The 16,983-nt window shown below is 48.2% G+C and overlaps 1 long non-coding RNA gene across 2 annotated transcripts in view; it reads right to left on the bottom strand.

The window, feature by feature from the left end:
- The window catches only part of LOC128094514 (uncharacterized), a 50,084-nt gene extending 33,919 nt beyond the window's left edge, over positions 1-16,165 (bottom strand). The window contains exons 1-3 of one of the 2 annotated variants that reach the window (XR_008212982.1): positions 14,571-16,165; positions 10,465-14,061; positions 890-9,377 (exon numbers count right to left, since the gene is read on the bottom strand). This is a non-coding gene — a long non-coding RNA (uncharacterized LOC128094514). Of the gene's footprint in view, positions 1-889; positions 9,378-10,464; positions 14,062-14,570 lie in introns of those variants that run through there. The other variant, XR_008212983.1, reaches the window with a different exon arrangement.
- Between the last annotated feature and the right edge of the window lie 818 nt (positions 16,166-16,983).

The following is a 16,983-nucleotide window of genomic DNA, read 5'->3' as shown; positions in this document are numbered from 1 at the left end:
CTGTGGGTTTAAAGCACTGTGCACATCTGCTGATAGTCCCCATGTTCCAGGTAGTTTACACAAACCACGTGGTTTAATTCCGAGTGTAGCCTGTGAACCAGGCACTATAACTTCCACATTTTAAAGAGAGAAACGGGGGTCTGGAGAGGTCAGTAGCCACCATGGACCACACAAAAAACCCTCTGCTTTTGGCCTTGATGCAGTAGAGATTTACAAAGAGGAGATAATGAGCTTCATCTTGTATGGAATCAGGACAAAGAGCAGCAAGTGTCAGACAGGAGTTGACCCTAGAGCCAAGTTCAATAGAGTGAGTGGTGTGCACAAGACGGGCAGTAAACATCCAAGCCCTCCCATGAGTCTTCTGTATGAGGGCTGGAGCCATGGGCTGCACACGTCCACAGAGCTGGAGAGGATAGAACCAACTTAGTGCTTTAGAATTACCTGGTGTGCTGGGGTGACAGCTCATTCAGCAAAGTGCTTGATTTTACAACATTCTCAACCACCAGAACCACTGTGAAAATGCTAGGTGTGGTGGCACATGTTTGTAATACCTGCCCTGGGGAGGTGGAGACCAGGGATGCCGGGTCTCACTGGCAGCCAGCCTCGCCTGCTGGGTGAGCTGCCGCCCAGTGAGAGACCATGTCCCACAAAATGAGGTGAACAGCTCCTGAGGAATGACACCCAAGGTTGTCCTCTGATCACACACACACACACACACACACACACACACACACACACACATACACACACACACACATACCTGCATGCATATACAAGCACATGCACATACACACAAAAAAAGAAAAAATAGAATTATCTGGTGGTAGGGATGTAACCAACGGTCTTATAAAATAAGAAACACAGAGCCAATTCAGAGAAGAAAGCCAAGAGGTCAGAGCTAAGAGCCTCACCCTTCCTGATTCAGGGATCCTCTCCAGCCAAGAGAGCTCTCCGAAAAGGACCTACTTCCTGTGTGTCTGTCTTTAAAGTCTTCCTGTTCTGCCTTGTCATTGGTTGTAAACCCAAACATGTCACTGCCTCGTCACTGCCTGAATGTACCGCCCTCCAGGTCCTTAAAGGCGTGCGCCACCGCCGCCATGCACTTGCTATGACTCTAATAGCTCTGACCCCCAGACAACTTTATTTATTAACATACAATTAAAATCACATTTCAGTACAAGTAAAATACCACCACATTTCCCCTTTTCTATTTTAATAAAAAGGAAAAAAAAGAAAAAGGTTATAACTAACAAAAGAAAAACTATATACAAAAGTACAATGACTATATACAATATATACAAGTAATAAATGTCTAAACAATGTCTAGTCCATTTGTATTTGACAAATTCAGAGAAAATTTCATTATCTATCCTATTTTGTTAAGTCCAAAATGTATCTAATTCACTTTCTATCCTAATTAATCTTCAACTATAACTAACTAACCTTCAACTATAACTACCTAATCTTCAACTCCCTCAGAGACCCAAGAAGGAAATAATATTAGCTAACAAAAATAAAAACAGAAAGTGCATGCAAGCAACTTCCAAAAAATTTGTGAGTTGACAGAAACAGCCAGCTGCCTGGACAGTCACCTGAGGTTTCTCCACAGTATTGGGGCATCATCTTCAGCCTATAGGCTTAGCATATCTGACAGAGTCATTTGTGAAGTAGGATGTACACAAGGTCAACAGTTCAACCTCACATTGGGTGAGAATAGTCCATGTACCAGAAACACCTGAATTCCACTAGTGTCATGTCATGATTCAGGATTTTAAATTCTGGAAATTGTTGTTGATTTTTTAATTCAGCTGTCCATTCTTCTTGGCTGTGTATATATGGCTTCATCTTAGCATCCCGTTCTTCTCCACATCCCTCTGTCAAATGCCAGTTTACTATTGCAAGGCGTGAGCTTAGTTACTCTTCAAGAATAACTGTTTCAGCTGCTGTTCCATTGCACATCAGAAGCCATCGGCCCACTGCCTGTTCAGCTGCCTTCGAAGAAAAGGGCACTGTACCTTTTCCGAATTGCGAAGGCCACTTCAGGGATGGTGCCATATTGTCCTGGCCTCAGAAGATGCCTTTTGATAAAGCCATAACCACACTTGTTTTGGCAAGAATCAGTAGTCCTTTGTTTCATGTCCTGTCTGTCCATTTTGTCAGCAGTTGATTCAAGGATACTTTGTTGTCCAGTGGCTAACTTTTGCCACAATGAAAGTTAACTCCATACACAGTTTCTTCAATGCCCATATTTTCCCTGAAGTAGATTGGTACTGCCAGGAGCCGACATGTCTCATAATCATAACAAAAAAGAAAAATTTTCTAAGTTATTAAAACATTTTAAATGCCATATTCTGTAGATCTCTGAAGGGTTTGAAGATGACCTGTCTAAAATATATCTGCTCAATTTTTAAAACATATCTAATATGACTACAAGTTCTATTGGAATGTCTAACTACTAACTTTCATTTCTTTATATCCTAATAGTTGGTAATAATAACATTCAAGGATCAGAAAATTGCATTGTTAAATGAATGGTATAAGTACAATTAGAGATATACATATAGCATTTTCTAACAATATCAATTTCAATATATATAATTTGTATACAATATAAAACAATCCAATCCAATGTAAAGTATTTAAAACTAGTAATTGTCTTTTTCTTCTTCTTTCTTTTTTTTTTTTAAACAAGAACCTTAAATCTAATCTCTTTTGCTTAGCCTTTTTCCTAACCCTTGACAACAACTTGTAACCAACTCCCCTAAACAATGAAAATTATCCCAGACCCAAAACCCATTAAAAAGACCAAAAAACCACCCGCCCCACACCACCTCTTTGGGAATGTGGGCGTCGTATTCTTAAAATTGCTTCCTGCTGGGTATGGGCGAAGTTATCTTTATCCTGAAAGAAAAATTTTAGGTTAATTGTCAAATTCTAGGAAAGGTAACCATATCCTTCATTATCCAGAGGATTGGGTGACAGAGGAAGCCAGAAAGACTGGGTTGTTGCATTCACATGGGATAAATCCTCCTTCTTACAGCACTGAGGGAGGGAAAGGACAAACCCAATGAACTCTACAGATTGTGATGACTCATCCTGAAGAGAGGGATGGAGGTATGGTGGGGAGCAAGATTTCTGATTTAGGAGTCTGAGGGATGCCAGACTCTAGGAAAATCATACAGAAGGGGAAGCAAGATTAAGGGAAGGGAGAGGCCATGAGATCATCTTTGAATTCATGGACTATCAGGTTCCCACAGAGCATCTGAGCAGAGGTATATCCACTGTGAATAAGGGAGCAGTACGCACCAAATGCAGAGACAGGGAAAAGCCATGGACAAAAGTACCCTAGCTTCCTGGTGTGCCTGTGCACAGCTTGCCTTTGACTCAGTTTTCCCAGTACCACTTGTTGGTGAAGTGGTCCTTTCTCCAAGCATGTTCTTGATATCCACTAGATCTACTGACTATAAATGTGTTCATAGTATGCTAGACTCTCCTATCCCGTCCATCTGCTCTCATGTCAGCGCCCTGCTATCACTTAACCTTTTGAGGAACTACAAGACTGTTTCCCAAAACACTGAACCCTTTGGAATTCCTTCAAGAAATGTGTGGGGTTTGTATTTTCTCTCCACCTTCAACACTGGGGACTATCCATCTTTCTGTTGTGAACTATGCCAGTGTGAATGAAGTGGGACCTCATTGTGGTGTCGAAGAGAATTTCACTGTTGGCTAATGATCTCATGGCTTTTTGATGCCTAAAGTTCTGAGATGTGTTTTCCCCCCTACATTGAAATGAAAAACTGTCTTCTGAGAATTTACCAATATAAAACCATAGGATCTATTGGACCCCTTTAATATCAGTAGCACTTAAAAGATCCATCAGTGGCTAGAGGGGATCATTAATCATGCAGTCAATATAAGATGATAGATGGGCTGGGCGGCGGTGGCCTTTAATCCCAGCACTCGGGAGGCAGAGACAGGTGGATCTCAGTGAATTCAAGGCCAGCCTGGTCTACAAAGTGAGTTCCAGGACAGGCACCAAAACTACACAGAGAAACAAAAAAAAGAAAGAAAAAGAAAAAAAATGGTGGATGGAATATGCTCATATTTTTGGGATTTCAGAAAGAAAGAAACAAAAAGTACCATTCAAGTTCTACCAATCAGAGAGGGTCAGTCCAAGACCCTACTTAAGCAGGCACTCATTTTTCTAAACAATAAGAAAAATGGGAATTGGGAAGGGCAAACTACAGTCTGTGACCAGGTCCAGGGAAGATCTAGATTAATTTTGCACACTAGTCTGGAGATCCGACTATAGGGAAATGTCTGAGGTTGTAAAACCAAGAACAGATGAGTATGTTGAGCATGCGCAACCTGCAGCTGCTGATGTGCAAACGTGCTCTCACCATGGATGTGGCCATGACGACTGTTCACCTTTCTAGCAGCCTCCCCTCCCCGACCCTGAGATTTGTATGAATCACATGCACTATAAGACATTAGAGAAGCCACTTGCTAGATGATGGAGTTCTTAGAAGCAGCATTGAAGCATGCATGTTTTGAAGAATGCTACCGAATGCTCACCTCTGTGATTTATTTAGTATATGATATTTATCAGTACACCCAAGTTTAAAAAGTTAAAAGTCACTGTTTGGGATGAGACTGTCATTGAACTGATTGCCAATTCAAGCTGAGTCAGCATGCACCTTCCCAGGATTCCTGGCCATACCTGCACTCTGGGATATTTGGGACATGCTGTTCTGTAGCTGATCATCCATATTGCCCTCACACTGGATCACATGCGTGATCTTTACAGGGCACTGATGCCTCACCCTCTACTCCCCAGAATTCCCTTGCAATTATTCCAAGGTATAACCTGAACATCAAATGCTGAAAAGCTCTCCAGATAACCAGACTCAGGACAACTTTAAAAGATGTGATAAAGCCCTAATCAGAAAACCTTGGAAATGGAAATATCCTTTCATGCAAACGACCAATCCAGCCAGTCACTGCTCAACACTCTCCTTCCTGAAGGGCCACAGAGAAACAACCTTCAAAACCTAAGGGCACTGAAAGCCTGCCACTCTGCCTGGCAGCTAACTCTAGATCTGGTCAATTTAAACTCTTCCTACAAGCATTCAAGTTCACTAAAATAATGAAAGAGCCCCAGAGGCTGTGGGGTCTAAACCTCTTGCTTTGCAGATGCGGCACAGAGAAATAACTTCAGTCTGATGGAGGACCTGAATGCCACCTCTCTGCTGGACACATGCTGCCTTTGAGCAAAGGATGCTCATGGAGAAAAGATGCATCTATGGTCAAAAGTTCATCACCAAAATATTTGTTAAGGAGGTTGAAAGTTTCCACGCCAACCCAGCGAGGCCAGGTGGCTCCCATTCTTTCAGTTCACATTCATCTAATTATGGGTAGGTACAGTAATTAGAAACAGGCAGGGATTCAGGAAATGGAAACCTCTAATACAATTCTGTGTGGAAGGGCCAGCGTCCACAATGGCGAGCAGCTGGGACTCGCACAGTCTGGTCTGAGGGAAGTAAAAGGAAGCGCATTCCAGGAGTAGAAAAGGGTGGATTTAAAAGATAGGTCCTAAGGTCTAAGAGCTACAGCCCCTTCTGGATATAAAGAGCACTGGCCGGGCCACCATCCAGCTTGTGTATGATGAGGGCGGGCTATGGAAGATTCACTGTGCATGCTTGCCCGACGTCAGGAAGTTGTTCCACAAGCGCGTACCAGGTGTCTTCTCTTTCTATTAGCCCGTGTGACCCTTGAAGCCATTCCACGAGGCACACACCCCCATTTGGCAACAGAGGTAGCTGAGGGCTAGGATGTCTGAGTTATCACCTGTCTGCCCCCAAACCCCGGTCAGGAGTGGAGTCAAGACTAAAAGCCAGAGTTTGGGCATGCTCTATACCACACTGTCAAGACTAAAAGCCACATCCATCTGGAACCAGAGTGCTGGCACCCTCTATACCACACTATCAACCCCTTCCCGCATCAGCAACCTCCATTCCTAAAGAGGACTGACCTCATACTGACAGGCAGGGTGCTCAGAAGAACCAGGTCCCTCAGAACATTTGGTGGACAGAGCAGAGTGGGCACTGGAATGCAGGCCAAGCCACACACTGAGCACACACCCCTCTCTGCAGCTAGGAAAGTGCCCACAGGAGTTCAGTCATCCCAGACCTGCAGACTTCACTGCCAGGAGACCCTGGACCCATAGCTACTATTTGTACCATCTGGCTCAGTTGCCTGTCATACCGCCATGTCAGCCGAGCACAGGGTCTCCAACAAACACAGTTTAGCGAGTTCACAGCTCAGTGATTCCCTAGATGAATTACCCACACTCTGGTGCCAGATTTTCCGCAAAGCCAGCTGCAGGTGGCTTCTCCTGGTTGCCATCTGTCTTGTCAACAGACATGATATATAGGTCATCATTTTCCCCTCTGGTACCCACCAGCTGGACTATAGTGGTTGTGTGGCAGTTTGGAACTAATGTCCTCTCTCTCTCCCCCTCTACTCTCAGTGTGTGACCTGACCAGACCTTAATGAAGGAAGGATTTGTTCTGGCTCAGTCTAGAGGACTGTGGTCCATTGCTGGGGGAAGGTATGGAGTATGAGTAGCTGGTTACATTGTGTCCTTACTCAGGAAGATGAGAGAGATGAATGCTAGTCCTCAGTTTGCTCTTTTTTTTTTTTTCTTTTTCCACATTTTAGGATCACAGTTCATGGGGTGGTGGCACCCACATTCAGAGTAGGTCTTCCTTTCTCAGTTGAATCTCTCGGGAAGCACCCTAACAATATGCCTCCTAGGTAATTCTCAATCCAGTGGAGTCAATAGTGGAGATAAACCAGCATGCTCCTTCCTTGGCCATTCCTAACTCTGCATTTCCATTCTAAACTTTTGCGACAGTTTTGAACTTCATACTCTTTTGTGATTGCTTTTAAGCCTAACCTCCTTCGCTCTGCCTGTCACATCCAAATAGAATTCAAGGCTGGGATGCTCCATTTTGTCTACGCAGGGGAGGGCGTAGACCCTGCTGATTGAGGCCCCACCTTCCTTTTCCCTGAGATTTTCCAGGAGCTTCAGGGGACACGATTGACTTACTCCTTGCCTGCCTGACAAGAAGCCTAGAAGAAGAGCCTGTGGACGCCAGAACAAAGGCTTCTGGAAGTAACTAAAGGTGGGGAGAACCACCCACAGACACAAGTATATGTACACACACATGAACGCACATGGCACTCAGCAAGCTACCCTTGACTTGTGCTTTCCAGATACCACACTCCAAAACCTCAAACCTGAATCGTTCAAGCCTCCAGAGTCACACACACCAGAAAACACAGGGCCCAGGGAGCTGCTAGACAGGACCCCAGGACACATAAAGCAAGTACTAGGTATGGAAAGCTGCCCAGGACTCAACCAGGTTTCCTGAACAAATTATTACAAGGGGAAAAAAGAGGGAGAGAATACAGTACTACATGTGACGCTTGTTTCGATCCCAGCTTGGACCAAGGAGGAGGAGGGGAAGGAGGAGGAGGAAGAGGAGGAGGAGGAGGAGGAGGAGGAGGAGGAGGAGGAGAGTGTTGGAGAGATGGGTCATTGGTTGAGAGCACTAGCTGCTCTTCCCGAGGACCTGGGTTTAATTCCCAGCACCCACACGGCAGTTCACAGCTGAGGGGATCTGGCACCCTCACACGGGCATACAGGCAGGTAATACACCACATAAAAAATAATAAATCTCAAAAAGAGGAAAAGGTAATTGAATACTGGCTGGAATTAACGCTGCTGTTCTATGTGTGATCATTGGATTCTGATTTTTTCTTACAGTGCCGCATTATCCTCAGCTGTGTGCTGAAATATTTATGGATGAAATGACAGGATGTGAGCGATCTGCTTGGAAACAGTCCAGGGGCAAAAGAGAGAGGGGCAAAGCTGGGAGGAAGTCGGCCCTGGGCTGGCAATAGCGGAGCCCGTGACTGGAATGTGGGACCCGGCAAGAAGACCCTGCTCTTACCACACTGATTCGTGTTTGGAATGTCCCATGATGAACAGGGATTTTTTTATTTTAAAGGAAGAGGTTAAAAGGCCTCTGCCCAAGAAGACTTCCAGATCGGAACATTCAGAGTCTCTCTAAATCTCTGTCTCAAAAGCGAGGAGTGCTGCTTCCCAGGACAAGTAGCTAATAAGGGCATCATCATGGTGCTGACTTCTGCCCAGGATGTAGGCCTCTCCTTTGGGTCACCCTGACACTCTGCATGGATGTCACATGGCCTGGCCATCCCCTTGAGCTCTGTCCTGTGCCTCTAGCCTGCATTAAGTGTCCAGCAATATCGTTGGACTGACTAGTTACATGAACACTGTACTCCTAGCCCTTAGGATACTATTTGCAGACAGAATTTTGCAAGTTATGATTAAAAAAAAAAAGTCTGACTTCTCTTCCTTGCTGTGTGGCTCTGGGCAGGAATCTGAACCTCTCTGAGCCTCATCTCTCATAAGTCACACCAGCAGACTGCCTCCTGCCTGCTGGCTTCAAGCATGGCCTTCTGTTGTTGTGCCTCGGGAAGAGCAGGGAGCTTCCTGGTGGGAACTGCCCAAGTCCCCCCACACAGAGCAGCTCCCTAGGCGTCCCCAGTGGCCCTCAGCTTCAGAGGTGCCAGCTCGCCAACCCTCTAGCCTGGTGCTTAGTCCCTGGAGTCCCATGACGGCTCTGCACAGACTTCAGGTCCCGGGCGAGTTTTAATACTAAGGTCCTTGTAGAGGAAAGCATCCCCCAATATCATTACAAAACAAGTGTGTTGACATTTCAGACAAACCCACTACACAACCAACCCAATAAGGGGTTGCTAGGGAGTGAGGGTTACTGTGAGGAAGCAGAGTGCCTGACTGCAGGAGACAAAAGAGTCATCTGCTGAAGAAGAAAATCCAGCCTGGCAGGTGTGGCTTGACAAGCAGGTCTGCCGGCGGGCCAGAGACACAAGACCATGGCACAGACCTGAGTCCAGGACAGCCTGTGTGGAGTCAGTCTTGGAGTCCCACCAGACTCAGCCTCTCCGGTGCACAACACCTCTACCCGCCACTGTCATCATTTCCAAGGACCCAGTGGAAAGGCCAGTAAGGCTGTGGCTGAATAGCCTCCGAGCAGGGGCCCACAGTGCTGGTGGCCGGTGTCCCTGGTTCCCCAAAGAGCTTGGCAGAGGCCAGCTGAAGGTCATGCTGCAACAGAGTAAGGGTCTAGTTCCCTGGCCTGGAACAGCTTAGCTGAAGGGAAGGGTTCGGGAAGCTGGGGGAGCCGTCATCATCTGTTCATAGCCTGCTTCCAGAACACCCGGGCCTAGGAGAGGTGATGAGCTCCGAGCGATGGATCAAGCTGGGCCTGGAGGGGATACAGAAGAATGAGCACACCATGGCTCTGCTGGTAAAGTCGCTGGCTGCCAAGCCTGCGACCCGAGTTCCATCCCTGGGTCCCACAAGGAAAGAGAACAGACTCAGCAACTTGTCTTCTGACCTCCATGCCTTATCGTGTCCAGGAAGCTCGTCCTCGGGAGAAAAGGCCATAGTGAGGAGCAGGCTCCTAGGAAAGCCAACTCAGCTATGCCTGTGAGGGCTGACTGAGTCCCTAAGGTGTTCCCACAGCAGCCCAAGTCCCCAGGCCCAGGCCACGAGATACCCATCCCAGAATTCACTCTGGCAAAGTGGGACCAGATCTGGGCATAAGATGCCCACGGAAACAACAGACACACTTGAGCAGGACAGGGGTTAAGTTAAGCTTTAACTGTTAAGGAGCTTAAGGGGGTGCGAGAAAACAGTCTGCTGATGGCAGTGTTTAGAGGTCCCTGAGACTGCTCCCCAAACCTCGCACACTTCCAAGCCGGCTCCAACCCCAGGCTAAACTGAAGGACGCCTGCGCCCTCTAGTGGACAGAACGCCCACGGTCTCCATGGCTCTTCCGTCCGCGGAGAGGACGCAGACAGAAAGGGGCAACCAAGAACAAAGCTGTGGGTCGCTTTACACTCCTCTCCAGCCGCGGTTCCCTTCCCTCGCTGCCCCTCAGCGGTGCCCCGTTTTCACACAGACCATATCCAAACTTACTTCCTCCCTACAGCCCCTTCCCTGCGTGCTCTTTTGCTCCCACGTAAAATTCACACCGTGGATGGATAAAGGAGATTAACATGGGAGTCCCATCTGGAGAAAGTCGGTTTCAGCGGGCAAAGCCTGGCCTGAGCCCCGATCCCACACCATGGCTTAGGCACCAAAGGGGCGTTTCCAGGTGGCCGGAGGCACTTGCGTCCTCATCATGGACTTTGGAAATTATTTGCACCCTACTTTCGGGTAAAAACAAAGGTAGACCAGAGTGGGGAGTAAGACGGAGCCTGAGCTCAGTGATAGGGCTTTTGGAGCCCCCCTGGCACCAATGAATGGAAAGCTGGGGAGAAAAGCAAAGACCTGCGCCCACCCCTCACCTTCCGCAGCCTTTGCAGGCATTCATTCCTAAGGGTGCCTGGACAGCAGATGTCCCGCCGCCACAGAGGCCTCCTGCTTCCGGTGGACGTCGAGCAGCCCGAGCCACGCCCTCTGCCCCGCCCCATGCCCAGGCCGGGTCTCTAGCTTTCCCTGTCCTGCCTTCATTTCAGGAAGCCCTCCTGGGGTCTAACTCTGGCAGCCTGTGACAAGCAACTCTGCTAAGAAGTATTCGTAGGCGCACCCACCCTAGCTGTCTGGGCGGCCTCGGCCATGCTTTTTTAAACCTACCTAGGCCTGGGGCTAAGAACCCCTTGATGAAGTTCTATCGCCACCTAGTGGGCAGATCCGAAAAGTGCGGCAGGGCCACACCCAGCATCCTGGTACAGGTGGGCCCGACTGAAGGAAATGAAAATCAATGTATGACTTTAAGACAGAATGAGGTTGGGGAATCCCAAAGCCTGTTTATGCAGAGGCTAGTCAGTGTCTGTCAAACGCTGGCCAAGGAGTGGGCGGGCAGAAGACAAACGAGTTTGCCGGATTATCTGAAGAGACAGCGCCCTGAGCTGAGCTAACATTTAGCCATCCATCGTAATAAGCCACGCTGGGGCAGAGCGCTTTCCAGTGTGTTTGCTTTTTCAGGTTGTCACCTGTTAGGTGAAAGCAGGTCATCAGAAGACAGGCTCAAGACCTGTGTGGGGCTGGGACGTGAACCCAGGCAGCCTTGACCAGGGTCTGCTACCAGGTAGCAAAGCTTTGGGCACAACATCATGCAAAGACAGTTACACCTGAAGCTGCTGTGGACAGGAGGAAGTCTCCAGATACTGGCACCAATTTCCACGGGTTCAAAATTTTGTGTTGGCAATTTAGACTCCATGCCAAAAGAAAGCAATTTTTAGAAAGCACTCACCCATGACCTTCTATGCAGTGGTCATCTTTTCTTCTCCCTGAGGTCCCAAAGGTAAGATTGACGGTTCATCACATGCAGTGGTGATGTCCGGATTACCTACCTACCACACATACACACACAGCCACAGCTGCAGCCCCTTTGGGCTGGGCTGGGTTCTGGCATGGGGCTTCACATTTTGGATGAAATAATAACTTTTTATTTCCTAGTGCTCCTCCATTCTACCCCCTCTCCCTCCCTCACCCCAGATGAGATTTAACCACACTAGAGTCCTGAACTCCAAATATCCACAAAGAAGGCCAAGGCCGAAGAAATCTGAGGTTCGGCCTCCTAGTTGCCAATGTCCCCAGAGAAGCTAAAGAATTTGTGTTGAAGAATTTCGCTCCACTTCATCTGTCGAGTGGGAAGTGGCTGGTCCTGCCCGCACAGCTGGCAGCTCGGTGATTGGCTGTCAGTTTGTGTTCAGAAAAATCAAATTGCTCCATCTGCAGATTCAACTGGCCCTCTGTCCTCCATTTTAAAGATGTGTGCATTCAGAGACACTTCTGTCCACTTTAGAAACAAAACTGCACAGTCCCAGGGATCAAATGGACCCTTGGCACAGGGCATGGGCAAATGCAGAAATAGAAAGATACACATCTCTGTTCCCCATCAGTCCGCTACTCCAGGCAGGAGTGTGGATCTAACAACTTAAACCACGGCCATTGGGGGGCGGGGGGGACCACACGGACTTCCAACGTCTTAGAAAATATATTCCACTTGCTTCAAAAGTCAAGTGCAAGCAGATCAGCCTGGAGCCTCCAAGTCACCAGAGCGGATGGGGTGACAACATACAGATCCTGTATATGACCACTTAATAGTTTGTCAAATTGAATTAGCAGGCGAAATTCTGAAAGGTTCCCATCTAAACTATCTGTCCTTCCCCTTCCTTCAAGACCCAGTGAAAGGGTGTCTGTTGGATGAGAACCCCACAGTCATGCCCCATCTCCACAGCAGCCTTGGCGGGCTCTGGAACCACCCCATCAAAATGCAGTGTCCTTAGGAATTTTTCTTGGGTGTGGTCCTTGTCCCCTGGGGGATACAGTGCTGCTCCAGAGTCAGGGCAGGACACTTGTGTGGTGACACCTGCATGCTCTCCTCACTCTGAAGCTTGGCTCTGGAGAGTACTGGCACTTCCTGGACACTTAACTCCCAAATTTTGACATCCCCAACCACTGTGGGTAGACCTTTCTCAAAGAAACAACAGAGGAACCTTCCCCGTCACTACCTCTCACGGGGCTTTCATAGTGCTCATAAAATGCTGGAGAGAAGGCTCAGTGTTTAGGATCCCTGGCTGATCTAGGGACCCAGATTCATTTCCCAGCACCAACACAGTGGCTCACATCTGTCTGTGACTCCAGTTCCAGGGGATCCAACACCCTGTTCTTACCTGCAGACATGGTGCAGTAATACACTCACACGCAGGTACATACACATAAAATATGTTTAACCGTCCAATTTTAGTCTTTGGAAATGCTAACTCTTGACATGAGTTCACAGCTCAGCATTGTCTAAGGAAGAGTAAAGAAGACTGTCTTGGCTTGGTTTTCTAGAACCAGCCAAGAGACAAGAGTTCAGCACCAAGTCATCTATGTGTGTGCTGAGGCCAGGGAGGAGGAGCAGAAAGGGACTGACCAAAGGAGACAGGGAAAATGAGAACGGCGTGCTGAGTGGGTCACTGGCAACAGAAGCCTGCCAGCACCGGGACCCTCAGAATGTTCTGAGAGACAAAGAAGCCAGAGGCAGAGGCTGCGGTCGGTCCCACCTTATAAACTGAAGGTCATACATGAGATGCTGGCTCACCAGCACTTTGGGCAGAGTCTAGGAATGGCGTCTACAGATTCAGGAAGAGGTGGGTACAGGAGCTCCCACAGGTGACTGTCACGGCAGCCAGGCAGAAACAGGTCTGAGTCCACTGAGAAACCCTGCCTCGGGAAAACCCAGTACAATAAAAGAAGCCCATCTTCAAGCTGAGAATAAATGATACTTCCGGGACACTTCAAAAAACTCATCTGGCAGTTGCTTTTATTAGCCCCAATTTATAAAAGGGTGAATTCAAGCATGTGCCCAAAGTCACGTAAGCAATTAACTAACTCTAATTTGCATACTTGTTGAAGTTCATATTACAAAGACCTTGCCAGGCAATCACCTTAGGAGCAAAGCATTCAGTCCTACTTTGTAATTCTTGACAGCACTCTGGAACACATCATGTAGGTGGCACCCCGTCTGTGGCACTTGCTTGGCTGTAGAGACCCCACGGTCAGTGTCCACCATGTTCTAACTCCTCAGAGCCGTGAGATCCAGACACGCCCCGCTTTGTATGTCTGTGCATATGGTGCACAGGTGTGGTATATGTGCAAGTGTGCTGACGAGCGCAGGGAGAGACCAGGCAGGGCCGTGGGTGGCCTGCTCTGTCCACCTTATTCCCTTGAGATGGGGTCTTCACTGAACCTGGAGCTAGGCTGGAAGGCAGCAAGCCCCAGCGATCTTCCTGTCTCCACCCTCTGCAGCACTGGGGTCACGAGCATTCGCAGCCAGGCCTGGCTTTTTCCATCAGCGCTGAGATCCCAGCTCAGACCCCGTGAGGACACAGCAAGCACCCCATCCTAGTTTGATTCTGTCGTTACGGCAGAGCACTCTGACCAAGAGCAACCTGGGGAAGAAAGGATTGATTTCGGCTTACACTTCCGGGTCACCGTCCATCGCTGAGGAAAGTCCGGGCAGGAACTGATGGTGGAGACCATAGATGAAGGCTGCTCGCCTGCTCTCTCACTGCCTTTTTTGCTAGCTTTTTAAAAAATTTTTTTATATTTTATTAACTTTTATTGATTCTTTGTGGTTTTCACATCATGCATCCCAATTGAGTCCATCTCCCCACCTCACCCCTGCATCCACCCCCCACTCTTGCAACCTCCCCACAACGCAAAACGAAATTTAAAGGAAAAACCAAAAATCAAAAACCAAACCAAAGAAAGCAAAACAAAACAGAATAAGAAAGGAAGGAAGGAAGGAAGGGAGGGAGGAAGAGGAGGGAGGGAGGGAGGGAGGGAGGAAGGAAGGAAGGAAGGAAGGAAGGAAGGGAGGAAGGGAGGAAGGGAGAGAATCTTGCTGTGGAAGCTGTGGTGTGGCCCAGTGAGTCCCACACAGTTCCCTTTAGTTCACCTTCATTTGTGCTCATTGCCAACAGTCGTTGGCCTGGCCTCCGTCCTCTGTCACCATCAACACTGGGTTCTCACAGGGCTTCCCCTCCGTCGTCCTGTGCTGTGGAGATCCTGCAGTTTTGGATCTACAGGTTTGTTGCCTTCCCATGCTCCAACAGTTCATAGATGAGACGGAGGTTCAGCCGAAGAATGGATAAAGAAAATGTGGTCCATTTACACCATGGAGTATTACGCAAAGCAAAGGATAGCCAGGCTACAATCCACAACCCCAGAGAAGCTAGGTAAAGAGGACACTAAGAGGGGCACACATGGGTCACCCCAGGAAGAGGAAAGGGTTAAGATCTCCTGGGTAAACTGGGAGGGGGGAATAGAGGGAAGGGTATAGGAAGTGGGAACATGAGGGCTTGAAATGGCTGATATGGAGGAGAGACAGGGAGGGCGAGCAATGAAGGAGATATCTTGACAGAGTGTACCGTTAAGGGGATGGGGAGAAATCTGCAGCTAGGGAAAACCCCAGGAACTCACAAGACTGTCCCCAGCTAAGACTCCTAGCAATGGTGGAGAGGTGACAGAATTTTCCCAAGGGCCTGCCCTAAGAAGATTCTTCCCAAAGTCCTGGGGCAGAGGCTACATCTGGAGTGGGGTTACCTGAAGGAAAAGAATCTGAGGTGTACACGACGTTCTTTCATCCATTACTTTATTTCTCTAAGACAAAATTCTATCTATAGAGCTTCAATTCCGTCCTGACTCTCAGTTCCTCTCTGTACCTCCTTTTTCTGTCCCCTCACAGCCTAGTAATAACTAAGCCCTTACACTCTTGATCTCATCTTCGTCCCCTGTTCCTTCATCCTCCGTCTTTCCTTCCTAGCTCCTTACTCCTGGCTCTGAGAAAACTCTACAAGAGACCTTCCTAACCATCTACAGAATCTCTGCCTCTCTCTCTTCTCTCTGGCCATGAAGTTCTGTCTACCATCTACAGAAAACTGCCTTGTTCTTTCTCTCCTCTCTGCCTACCTCTGGAATTCCACTCCAGTCCTTACTGTACCTGGTTATGCAAAAAGCCCTATTGTCCTGAGTCCATTGCTCTGGAATGCCACTAGGCCTGAAGGCAAGGGATGGTCTGAGCTTCATTTGCACAAGAAACAAAGCTATGCATCTATAACCTGCCTGTCTCCTAGGCTCTGTTGGGGAGGAGGGGTTAGTTACCTAGTGGATCAGTGTCTTTGCCATGGCCTGGTAGTATATGGACGTACAAGAATTTCATAGCAGAAGACAACTGAAATATTAAAAACTGAATAACACCAAATATCCCTTTGATAAATGGCTTCCTCTAGAAAAATGCCTTGAATTTTCTAGGTATAGCTCAAATATACAGCTGAATCTCTATAATATATTCTTGTGGCCTGCTAGAGAGAGGATGCTTGAACTAGTCTTGCCCTGCACTCAGATTGGTGACTACCCTAACTGTCATAGAACTTACATCCAGTGACTGATGGAAGCAGATGCAGAGACCCACAGCCAAGCATTGGGCTGAGCTCCAGGAGTTCAGTTGAACAGAGGAAGGTTATAAGAGCAAGGGGGGGGGGGGGGGGGGGGGGGGCGGGAGAGAGGTCAGGATCATGATGGGAAAAACCACAGAGACAACTGACCCAAGCTAATGGGAGTTCATGGACTCTGGACTGACTGCTGGAGATCTTGCATGGGACCGTACCAGGCCCTCTGAATGTGGGTGAAAGTTGTGTGGCTTGATGTGTTTGTGGGTCCCCTGACAATGGGACCAGGACTTATCCCCAGGTACACGAACTGGCTTTTTAGAGCCCATTCCCTCTGGTGCTATGCCTTACTCAGTCTTGATGCAGGAGGGAGGGGCTGGATCCAGCCTCAACATGATATAACAGCCTGTGTTGACTACCCAAAGGAGGCCTTACTCTCCATGAGGAGGGGATGGGAGTGGGATGGGGGTAGGGGGGGAGCGGGAGGAGGGGGGGGGGGGACAGGGATTGGTATGTAAAAGGAAAGGAATTTTTTTTTAATTAAAAAACAAAAAGAGGGTCTTCCCCTTCCCACCCACCCTCCTTCATCTGCCATGCATGCGTGAGGGGAAGATGCCCTCATCCCACCCCTTGCTACCTGTGGCAGGTGGGAGTAGGCCCCAGGATCAAGAGAGTTGGGGAACTAGCCCTGACCCTCACCAGCTGCAGCACACAGGAGAGCAGACCCTGCAACCCACCAGGGCACCACACTAGAGTGAACCCTGTTGTCAGAGGCACAGATGAGGCAGCCCTGAGAGTGTAAAAACAGGAAATCTGACTCCAACACATACACACACACACACACACACACACACACACACACACACACACACACACACACACACACCTCATATGCCCCCTACAGCAATTGGCAGAGAGCCC

This window comes from Peromyscus californicus, unplaced genomic scaffold (genome assembly GCF_007827085.1).
Source record: "Peromyscus californicus insignis strain IS unplaced genomic scaffold, ASM782708v3 Scaffold_4__1_contigs__length_199733344, whole genome shotgun sequence".
Lineage (NCBI taxonomy): Eukaryota > Metazoa > Chordata > Mammalia > Rodentia > Cricetidae > Peromyscus > Peromyscus californicus.
Note: the sequence above shows the minus strand (reverse complement) of the source record. Positions and strands in the feature narration are given on the sequence as shown.